This window comes from Eriocheir sinensis, chromosome 43 (genome assembly GCF_024679095.1).
Source record: "Eriocheir sinensis breed Jianghai 21 chromosome 43, ASM2467909v1, whole genome shotgun sequence".
Taxonomy (NCBI): domain Eukaryota; kingdom Metazoa; phylum Arthropoda; class Malacostraca; order Decapoda; family Varunidae; genus Eriocheir; species Eriocheir sinensis.
The window spans coordinates 15,028,421-15,039,957 of NC_066551.1; the positions used below are offsets into that span (position 1 = coordinate 15,028,421).

At 43.5% G+C, this 11,537-nt stretch overlaps 1 long non-coding RNA gene across 1 annotated transcript; it reads right to left on the reverse strand.

The window, feature by feature from the left end:
- Positions 1-7,323: 7,323 nt before the first annotated feature.
- Positions 7,324-7,888, reverse strand: LOC126980222 (uncharacterized). Its single transcript, XR_007732978.1, has 3 exons — positions 7,705-7,888; positions 7,448-7,551; positions 7,324-7,351 (listed from the first exon to the last, which is right to left on the reverse strand). It is a non-coding gene; the product is annotated as an uncharacterized LOC126980222 (long non-coding RNA).
- Positions 7,889-11,537: the final 3,649 nt, after the last annotated feature.

The window sequence follows — 11,537 nt, forward strand, 5'->3', positions numbered from 1 at the left end:
AATGATCATTTAACTTTGTTCTGCTACAATGGTTATCATCCACAAGTTGTATTTATTAAGGTTTCCTTTGATGCGCGACTGGCCCAGGTTCTCGGTTTTGTCCCCAACTTAGGTTATGCTGTGTTTTCTTCCTTGGGTACACATGAAGAACAAAAAAACCGTTCTTGTTCCGCTACATGGTCATGCCCCTCTGTTGAGAAATGGTGACGTACAGTGTGTTCTCATTTACACTGACCTTGTCAATCCCTCTAGGTATGCAGGGAAAAATGTAAATATTCTTGATGCCTTTTCGCTCTCCGGAGGTCTAACAAAAGGCGTGCATCCAACTATATATAAGTCCCTTAAATCCAAAGTAATTGATTCGATTTCTATTAAACTCACAGATCAAAAAGGTCGTCCTATGCATTTCGAAGAAGGATACCCTGTTACATGTTTACTTCATATCCGATCGCGTTGAATCTTTGAGTACATATTGCTGTATTAATAGGAATGTTGTCCATTTGAAAAGAGTCTCCTCGCCGCCACCATGCGGGTTACATTCATCCCTCCTTCCGTAGCAGAATATCATACCCTGTTTTCGAATGGCAAACAGATATCATCCCGAGGGAGTGGTATTGATGATATAGTCACACTTTCTTATGAACCAAGCTATCACAGAGGCGGGGGTTTATTCTCGGTTTTAGCTGGACTCGCTAAAAGAGCTTTCCCTTTCCTAGTGAAAAATGTCATTGTGCCTTCAGCTCGAACATTTGGAAACAACGTTCTAGATGATATTTCACAGGAAGCAACTTGAAGCTCTATAAAAAGCATGGAATTAATTCCTTAAAGCAAGCTGCAATGAAATTGACTAGAGGAAGCGGGAAAAAGAAAGTCAAGCGAGTCAGGAGGAAAAGGTGTTATAAAAGGACATCTTTACCGAGTTGGAATCATTGTTGAACTAAGAGCAGTATGGCGAGCATCACCAGCGCGGTTGGTGTCGGGAACCCGCGTTCTCCCCTGGGGCAATATGCCGCCGGTGTCAGTGAATTGTTTCCCCGCCCTAACAAAATGAGATTATTGGAAACAACGATTGCCTCCGTTATGATACTGATGTTTTACCTACTAACCTCGGATTCAATATGAAATTATCCGATAGATATAGAATTTCTCATTCCTGGAACACTTGGCAGTTTTATTGATTTGGGGAAATTGGTGTTGCACACCTCTTTACGCTTAACTAAGCCAGACAATACTACTCCTCTCGAAGACGCTCAACACGTTGAATTTGCAAATAATACCGCGCACAGCCTATTCAAATCAGTGCAATGTTTTTTGGGAGATGTAGCTGTTGACAATAATGTACTTTATGGGTACACGTCATACGTTAAAATGCTGAATACTTTGTCGCCCAACAAATTGAATACAATTGGAGCCAATGCTAATATTACCATCCCAGAGAACGGTTTTATTTCCAAAGTAACAGCAGAATACTTTGACAATGCCAGCGCGCAACACAAGACCATTATGAAGCGGGTTAAGACTCACGGTATACAACTCTGTACCCTTCTTCTGGATATAAGTTCTTTAGACAGTTACTTGCTCGATGGTATTTCGATTAGACTCAGAATGGAACTATCTAGTAATGCATGGCTGCTAAATTCTCCAACTGGCGATAACATTCGTCTGCATATAGATTCAGCCAAGCTGCTTTATACGCGACTGTTTCCTTATCCTAATGCACTTCATGCTTTGAACGCGTCTCTCGCCACAAGGAATCTTTTGAAATCGACATTTACCAAAACCCTCTTGAAAACCTATGTGCTAGCCAAAGACCAAACCTCAGGAACGTATGATCAACCGTGGGGTAATGTTATTCCGGAAAAACTCTCGCTTATTATAACGAGCATGGAAGCTCATTCTGGCGACTATACGCTAAATCCATTGTATTTGAGCCATGGCGATATAAGTCAAATAAGCAAGTGTTAATGGTAGAACCATGTATAATATTCCTAGTAAATTCCCTCATGACTATGCTGAGCTCTACCATCGTACTTTGGATGCACTTGGTTTTCACAAAGACCATTTAATCGGAAAGGATATTTTCGGCAAGGGGGCAATGATTTGCACATTTGATTTGCGTGCTGAAAACTTGAATGATAATTTGCCCGTTGAAATGAATGGGGGGCTTAGACTTAGCTTGAATCTAAGCAAGGGAGAAAACGAGAACCGTCTGTTGATACTGTTTGGCGAAACAGTGGGTATAATAACAGTTAATTCTGAAAGACGGCTGCAGTGTGATGTGCGCGCTTGAAGCGGCTGTGCGATGAACAACATGGAGATTGAAAGAGGATTGAGGGGCACATAGAAAGCAAGCCTTGTTTTAGGCGTGTTATTGGCAGACGAGGTAAACTCTATACCTCGATATAGAAAACCTATAGTGTGCATCGTCAATACGCTACCAAGTTATTCTAAAAGAGAAATGGGACACTGGATTTGTCTCTACTATGAACCGGGCATGGCAGTGTTCCTAGATAGTTATGCTCTCGATCCAAAATTATACTCTGATCATTTCAAATATATTGATTACCCCGGGCTCAGTATGTATAAAAATGCATTTCGACTTCAAAGCACGCGAAGCGATGTGTGCGGGGCTTATGCCATGTACTTTGCCTACAATGTTTCGCACTTGGGTGTAAGAGAAACTCTTGAAAAAATATGTATGGAGTTTTCCAAGACCGAATATTCGAGGAATGATGAACACGTGATGCGATTCGCTTACAGCAAGTTTATAATGCCCGTATGTCATCAAACATTTAACACGTGTTCATAAAAAGTAAGTATTGACTTATTGATTTTTTCATATTGAATTGTATTACATTCCATGAAGCTATTCTAAGCATAAATAATTTTCTAGTTCCTTTATCGGGGGGTGGGGTGGTTGTATACCATGCTTAAATCAGAGGTCTGGCTCCACTCACAGGACCTCACTCGTCACCGCCACTACCCCGTGCAGCCCCCGCCCCGTCCCGGGCCCCGAGCAATCCTGTCGCATCCTGTCGCCGCACCTCTCGCTACCGCCGCCGCCGCCGCCCGCCTGATTTGGCGGGCAGTCTTTTATGCATGAGCCGGATCGAAACATAAAAGCGTTTTATTCATGTTTCCACAAATCGAATAAATTTTAAGACAATTATTGTGTTTTTTTCATCCGTTTCTTTTTTTTTTTTTTTTTTTTGATAAAGGTCATATAAACAAGTCAAACAAACTCAATGTTTATTGGAATTTGGTCAAATTATGATTCCAGATTCATCATATGCAATTTTATAATATCATAGGCTCGAACATTAGTCCTATATACAGAATATATTTACATATATTTTATATTTAACATAAAAATAGCAGGCAAATTCTTACACTATAAACAGTATATACAACATTCACACCAGTCCCTATCTTATAAACAACTACAATTTATTCTGAAAAGTCTGTATCTACTAGCATATATTCAAGGGGGGATGATGAGAGCATTTGATTTATTTCTTCCTGTTCCGCGGCTTGCATTAACATGTCATCATCCGCCTCTACCCGTTTTATCAAGGGAAAATATTGCTCGACCAGCACATCCCGTTCTCCCCACAATTCATAGGTTTCTTCTTCTAGTTCTCCCATTTCACCGATCTCTTGCCCACCCATTACCTCGGCTAGTCTCGCTTCTGTTATGCCTCTTTCATCGCCTTCCTCCAAATTTTCTTCGTTTGACAGTGTCATGATCTGGGCTACCTCCTCCTCCTGCTCTTCCTCCTCTATCCCTATAGAATTATCGGGATGACCGTAAGATCGCGACTCCAAGGTGCTAATGTAGTATCTTTTGTCCTCAACTACAGATATCCCTCTCTTGGGATATTTTACTGTACTCATTCGTCCATTGCGCACTGTGAATCCCTGATAGTCAAAGGTAAATGTTTGCTTCTGGAATAGGGCGTCTATGTATCGCTGATGAGCAATTTTCTTCTTTATGAACTTTGGAACGCCCTTAGCTGAACTCAACCGGTCACCGTCTGCCAAGAGGATGGAGTAGCACTTTGGTTTTACACCTACAAATTCTGAGATGGTTCTTTCCCCCACTTCTGACTTGAGAAATCCAAGCTTTCCTTTGTTGTCTGTGCTGTACAAGGAATGTGAGGGGCTAAAGTTACTTGTGTCTATAAAGCTTTTGAAGGGTTCCTGCGAGTACTCTGTTAATAGATCAGGAGTTTCAATTTCTGTTTTTAAGGAATCAGTGTCGCAATACACTAGTTTCGCCCGATCCCCGTAATGAGCCTTCAACACATTGTAATAGAAATCATATAGTCGCAGCTTGGACAGCTCTAGGATGTAGTAGCCAATGTAGTTTGGATGATTCACCCGTGAATATTTCCTATGGCGAGTTACAACTACATGACCATCATTGAGAGGTACAACGCGTTTAAAGTAAGGACTTCGGGCCAGCTTCAAAACTTTTCGCGGTTGGTGACAATAACTATGTCTTCACTATATTTGGCCACGTTCATCAGGAATCGACCCAAAATGCTGTTTGAAATACACTTGATTGCATTTTTCTTGATAGGGCAAGTAGCACTTTTGCGGGCTTCTATGTTATCCTGAATGAAGTCCGCAAGAAAGTGCTTTTGCTTAAACGTATAAATAGCATGCACTTTTTTAACAACCAGGCCTAGTCGAATAAGTAGTTTAAGGAGGGGCAGAGCAAATAGCATTTTCTCCTGAGCAGCATGTGTTCCAATCAGTTTTATGTTCTTACACGGTGCTGGACGGTTTTCTTCTTCATACCATTCGCGTGTGACTGACGATATATCTCTGTTAGTGATATTGTGTCTTCTGATGATCAGTGGGAGGTCATCCGTTTTCTCAACGACTTCACGTGAGACAGCCTCAGTATCGCACAGAATGAGATATCCAAAATCGCCATCGGTTGCTTGATTGACCAAGCCCCCGCTCAAAAACGACTGCATTTCTGTCTCATCTAGTTTTCTCATATCCCCACATGGCAACTTCTCTTGCATTACAGTGGGATAAAGACTGTTGAAGTCAAGATATGAAAGGAAAGTGCTTCTATCATGTTTTGGATTAAACTGAGGGTTCGTGTAGATGTTATTGGCGCATACAAAACGACGCACAACACTTGTGTAGCCCCCACGCACATTTGTTTGAATGCAATGATATATGTCTGGGCTACTAAGCACCTCTAATTCCTGCTGTGTTTTTAGCAGAAAGGAGTCATAGGCAAATCCTGGCAGGCTAACATAATTTACAATATCCAACCTCCACTGGGTTTTCAAAATACCTCTCCACTCTAGGAAGACATCACATAGAAGACCAACATCCACTTTTACATAAAGCAACAAATAGTCCTTCAGGCTCTGACACCCAGCTACTTTCCAAACATTCTGAGCATGTTTATAATCACTTTCGGAAAGTTCTGCTTCTTGAAGCGAATTGAAAAAATCTTCGCGGGATGGAAGACGTGTCTCAGAAAGTCGTTCCATCGAATCCATATAGTCATAACAAAACACCTGCTTTCCCTTGATCAATAATGGCAACGCAGGTGCTGGCACATCTTTCAACATCTGTTGTGTGCATATGGGTTCGTTCCCATTACTGATGAATTGGTTCGCTAAAGCGGCGAGCGAACCAGACATAAAGGCATACGAGTCAATAAATCTCAAGTCATTTATGATGACTTCATGGTATTTGTGAACTGAACGTTTTGGTCTTAGTTTGATTTTCAAATCAGGTATCGTTAATTCACGCAGGATTAACGACATGTCGTAATTAACATTATGTGCAATGAGAGTGAGCTGCAATTTGTGATTTTTCATTTGGAGGTTGCATCTATTACAATAAGCTCCAATGTAATTGTTTCCTGATTTTTCATGGTCATGATGTTTTACTCCTTTACCTTTTAAAAAACCCTGTTTGCAGAGAAGACAGTGAGTTTGCTCATTGTGACGTGTCGTATCTTCATCGGTCATGTTGATTTTATTGTAGCCTTTAGAAAATTTCAACTTTTTCCAGGCACACTGCATTGTATGAATAAAATGGTTTACAGCATTACTTCCACAATAGGATCCGCTTTGTACTGTTTCTCCGTTTCTATTCACTATAATGTAAGCATACGCTATGGCAAAGTGATGTCTCTTTACACATCCAGACACATTCGAAGAAGGCTGTACGAGAATACTCTCAAAGTCATAGAATGCTAAATAAGATGGCTCATATGCCTTAGCATGATTAATAAATTTCACAGTAGAACCCGCGGGTGGGAATCTTAGTCTTGTGATCATCGTTGGGCAAATTAGCACATGTTCAGCAAGCGTTGTCTTGTTCTCACAGGCGCACAGGCAGATATCGCAAAACATTTTTTCCCGCGACGTTGGCAGGTAAACAGGTTCATGTATGCGTCAAAGTCTTGGATAAGAGCTAGGTGTCTGTTCCCCAACAACAGACAATGAACAACTTCTTGATCTTTGAGCTCCTTTCTGACAAGAGTTAGTTCGCCTTTTTTGTCTTCAACGTTGTCTAGACAGTAAACGCGAATACTTATGTTGTTTAATCTTTCAAGCCGACCGAGGTCTTCCCAGGATACCGGGGTTGGAATGTTACCCGTATTAATAGAGGCCAAGCAAGCATTCTCCCATTGCCTGCCCGATGGAACTACATTTCTTGACTTTAGATAGCGATAAGCTGTTAGAACTTGGAAAACACAGTCCGTGGGTCCCGAAGGGTTGAGAACTTGTGTTTTCCTGGAACCTATAGGATAGGGCACATACTCTCCAATACTATTGTGCAGCATTATAAGAGAGAAGGAAAATTTTACGCTAACTATTTCATCTAACGTAAATCCACTGCCCTCTTCGTCCGACATGTCATGTTCAAACCGATTAACAAAATATTCGGATAGTTCACGTACATATGAATCTATATCGTCATAGCTAATTACCTGCATATGACTTCTCATATACATATCTCTATATTGAACTCCACCGTCTGGGTCTTAAATGAATAAACTCAAATCCATTTAAACGTAAACTATAAAAGAAGGAGGTCTAACCTGCTGGCAGCCTTGGAATACAGACTCTACTGCCTCGCGAAGACAGCCAGTGTTGTTGTTGAAATATGATGCAATGTCGCCGTTGTCTGCCGGTGGGACGGGCACGTCGATCGTTGTTAAGGCCCCGTTGAAATGTTGGCTTATTTCACCTGGTGTTGGTGAGGGTGTTGTTGTCGGCCGTCCCGGGTTATAACCGCTGGGTCCTGGCTGTGGAGAACTGTTTGGATGGGAGAATCCCTCGACGGGCTTGCTTTTTCCTGCAGGTGTCTGAAGAAAGGTAAAATAATATTAGAGAGAAATAGTGAAATTACAATTTTTTTCCTTAGAACAGACGTGTGCGCAATAAAAAACGTAGAAACTTACCGTTTGTTCCTGTATTCGCTTGTTTTCGTTTTCGTCCACTACCGATCGCTGAAGAGGAGGGCCAATGGCTGAGCCTACCAGACCCGCCTTCTTCGGAGATAGTCCTTAAGGAATACGAAACACAAATGAAATTTTTTGAACCCCTCTATCCCGCACATATTTTACTGTGACACTTAAAATACAATATGGAAAATGTGTCTCTTGTAAAACACATTTTAACAATATTGCATTTCAGAAGATATTAGGTTTTGACCTACCTTTGGTTTTGACTGGCTTCGTCGCTGAGACCCGCCCGTGGAGAACAACTTCCAATATCGCTGGGGTCTGGTTGAGAGAAACCGACATCTGATCGATCAGAGCTAGTCGACGACGTCTCTTCTGAAAAAAGATAGAAAGACTAAAGTCGATATTGACCATGCTGCCCAGCTCTCTACCTCCCTCCCGTCATCCACATCTGCTACTGTTTTTATGACAATCATATAAAGTAACGCAAACATTTAAGTACTTACCATTGTTTCTAGTAGATATATCTTTCGATCCAGTCCCAAGGCCCTCTGGAAGGCAGGCCGCCCTATGAGCTGCGAGTGCGGACAACGGAAGTAATTATTACACCATGAACATTTGATACAGGGGTGTACAGGGTGCATCATGTTTACGGGAAACAAGAACAGGAGACCTCTTGACCCGAGACCGCCTTGAGAGCCTGTGAAGTGCTCGTTGGCTTGACGTCCATAAATACCCTTCGACATTGTGTGTTCGTTTGTACATGTGTGTGTGTGTGTGTGTGTGTGTGTGTGTGTGTGTGTGTGTGTGTGTGTGTGTTCCTCAGGTCAGTCCTTAATGACCCGAGGTTTATTGTAATGACTTGAATCATTAAGGCTTCCGAAGACCAGAAGGCGTGGCCTCAGATACATGGAGGTGTCATCAAACATTTTTTTCCGTGATTTTTATCTCGCATGAACAGATGTGTGTGTGTGTGTGTGTGTGTGTGTGTGTGTGTGTGTGTGTGTGTGTGTGTGTGTGTGTGTGTGTGTGTGTGTGTGTGTGTGTGTGTGTGTGTGTGTATGTGCGTGTGCGCGCAAGCATGTGTGTTCCTCGGGTCAGTCCTTAATAACCTGAGGTTTATTGTAATGACTTGAATCATTAAGACTTCAATAGGCGTGGCCTCAGATACATGGAGATGTCATCGATCCATTTTTTCCGCGATTTTATCTCGTATGGCCAGATGTGTGAGCGTGTGTGTGTGTGTGTGTGTGTGTGTGTGTGTGTGTGTATGCGCGTCAGTGGGAAGAAGGGAAAGATAAGACGCCGGAAACAGGTGCGCGGGGCACATTCCAGCCTGGTCATTAACCTAATGTCTTTAACCTTTTTCCGTGATTGTAATCTTGGGGTCACTCGAGATCTCGATCTTAACTTGTGTGTGTGTGTGTGTGTGTGTGTGTGTGTGTGTGTGTGTGTGTGTGCGTGAGTGTGTGTGTGTGTGTGTGCGTGTGTGTGTGTGTGTGTGTGTGTGTGTGTGTGTGTGTGTGTATGCGCGCCTATGGGAAGATAGATAAGACACCGGGAACAGGTGCGCGTGACGTATTCCAGCCTGGTCATTAACCTAATGTCTTTAACCTTTTTCTGTGATTATAATCTTGTGGTCACTCGAGCTCACGATTTTATCTTAACTCTTCAAGTACCCTCCGCTGACCCCCCCCCCCCCCTCTCGTGGTCATTCGAGGGTCCAAGATCTTAACTTACCCCTTCAAGCCCCCCTTCTCCCGACCCCCCCCCCCCGCCCTGCTGGGCACCCCTACTCCCGTCACCCTCTCGCTTCCGTACGCTAGTCCGAGAGGGGGTGAGGGGGGGGTGGGGGGGGTGAGGATGGTGAAAAGGTAAAAGAGATGGGGGGGGGGTCCAGATGCCCCCTCTTCCGTAACCCCCCAACCCCACTTCCAGTACCCCCACTTCCGTAACCCCATGACCCCCCAACCCCCACTTCCAGTCCCCCCCACTTCCAATTACCCCCACTTCCGTACATTTGTTACTACTGACCGAGAGTGAGTAGTGTAAGGTGACTTGCCGTCACCTGCCCTCACCTGTCGTCACTTGCCCTCACCTGTTTGCCTGCCTGTGCTGCCTACCTGCAGGCCTACCTGGGTATCACTGGTCAGCAACAGATCGGCCAGGTAGAGGGACAGCCAGTCAACCGACCAGCCAGACAGTCAGCCAACCAACCAATCAGCCAATCAACCAGCCAACCAATCAGCCAGTCAGTCAACCACCCAGTCAACCAGCCAGCCATCCAGTCGGTCAGTTAGACAGACAGTCACTTTACCAATCAGCCAGCCAATCAACCCACCAGGCAACAGTCAACCAGACAGCCAGCCGTGGCAGTCAGCTTGACAGCCAGTCTACCAGTCTCCTCCTCCAAAAGGACTGATTTTTTCGGTGTATTTAGCTTCGCAGCATTCTCAAGCGATCTCGCGTAATCACTTAACACAAATGCTGAAAGTCCTGCCATTTGCCCGCGGGTAGTGACTTAGGGATGGGGCACACGTGGTGCGTCTGCTCACTCTGCTGGGGAGGTGACCACCAGCGAGTTTGCAAACGACGCACAAGGTGCAGACGATGCTATTTCGTGACGTCACTGCAAAACCTCTCTCTCTCTCTCTCTCTCTCTCTCTCTCTCTCTCTCTCTCTCTCTCTCTCTCTCTCTCTCTCTCTCTCTCTCTCTCTCTATATATATATATATATATATATATATATATATCCCGTCCAGCCCCGCTGACGGCTCTGAGCCGTCGCGTACGTGTGTAACGCTCAGCCCCGCCGAAGGCTCTCAACCGTCGCAAGTTCTCGACCCTTTATCTCCGTACCTAACTGTTTTAGGCTTGTAATATTCATACACGTTGTGAGTCAAGATACGGGGCAAGTTTACACTACTTGACAACTTACGTACCAGTCCTCATTTGTCACTCACAGTATGAAATATTTGCGCGACGTCATTTCAGCCTTTGTGCTGGGTGAGTGCAGACATGGCTGACTGCCCGCGCTGCCCCCGCCAGGGGAAGATAACTCTCTCTTTGGCTGAGGCAGTAGATATGGTGTAACAGATGAGTATATCGTCAGTGCCTCAGATGACTGGTGTTGGTTATCCTCCTCGCTTGGTAGAGCGACACTTCTCCCGCTTCATTCCTCCTAACCCCACCAAAAAGAACCCTTTTTGAAGGTGTCATGTGTATGCCAACACGACGCGCAGGGAGCAACGAAGGAAAGACACAAGGTCTTACTGTCAAGAGTGCGATGTTGGCCTGTGTTATGACCAGTGTTTCATGGACTACCATACCCTTCTACACTTCTGAAGCTCTCGGTGACTAACAGTGAGAAAAGATGCTAATTTTGTACACTGTTATAACAAGTATGTAAATATATACTAGCCTACTACTTTCTCGCTTATCTATATCTTTTTATCAAGTATTGGGAGTTAGATACAAAGTAAAAATAACGTAGGTGGGTGATACAGGCGCAACAAGGCTGCCCCGCCACCTGCACCTTGACAACTAACACGGAGCAGAGCCTTGTCCCAAAGTTTAACATAATGTTGAATTTTATGTTGCTAAAACACATGATGCTTTATTCAGGAACATCCTAACACAACACTCATCTATCATACGCGTAAATTATTGCCTGATGTGTGTTGCTAACGGACGCCGGTCAACGCCGTACCTCCCTCTCCGCCACCAGCTGGATTACGCGCAGAGCATAAACCCTGCTGTTGAGCACTAAATAGCTTTGGTGAGTGATTTTATGTACTTCAAGTGTTATAACTAAGGGTTTCCGATAGATTTCCGAGAAAAAAAATATTCGAAAAATTTGGCGGTTCTGGGTGTTACAGCATCGTACAACTTTGGCGGTGACTTTTTTTGTGTGTGCCCTTGAGCTGCCTCCTTTGTTGTAAAATATATATATATATATATATATATATATATATATATATATATATATATATATATATATATATATATATATATATATATATATATATATTTTTTAGAACAAAGGAGGCAGCTCAAGGGCACACAAAAAAACAATAAAAAAAGCCCGC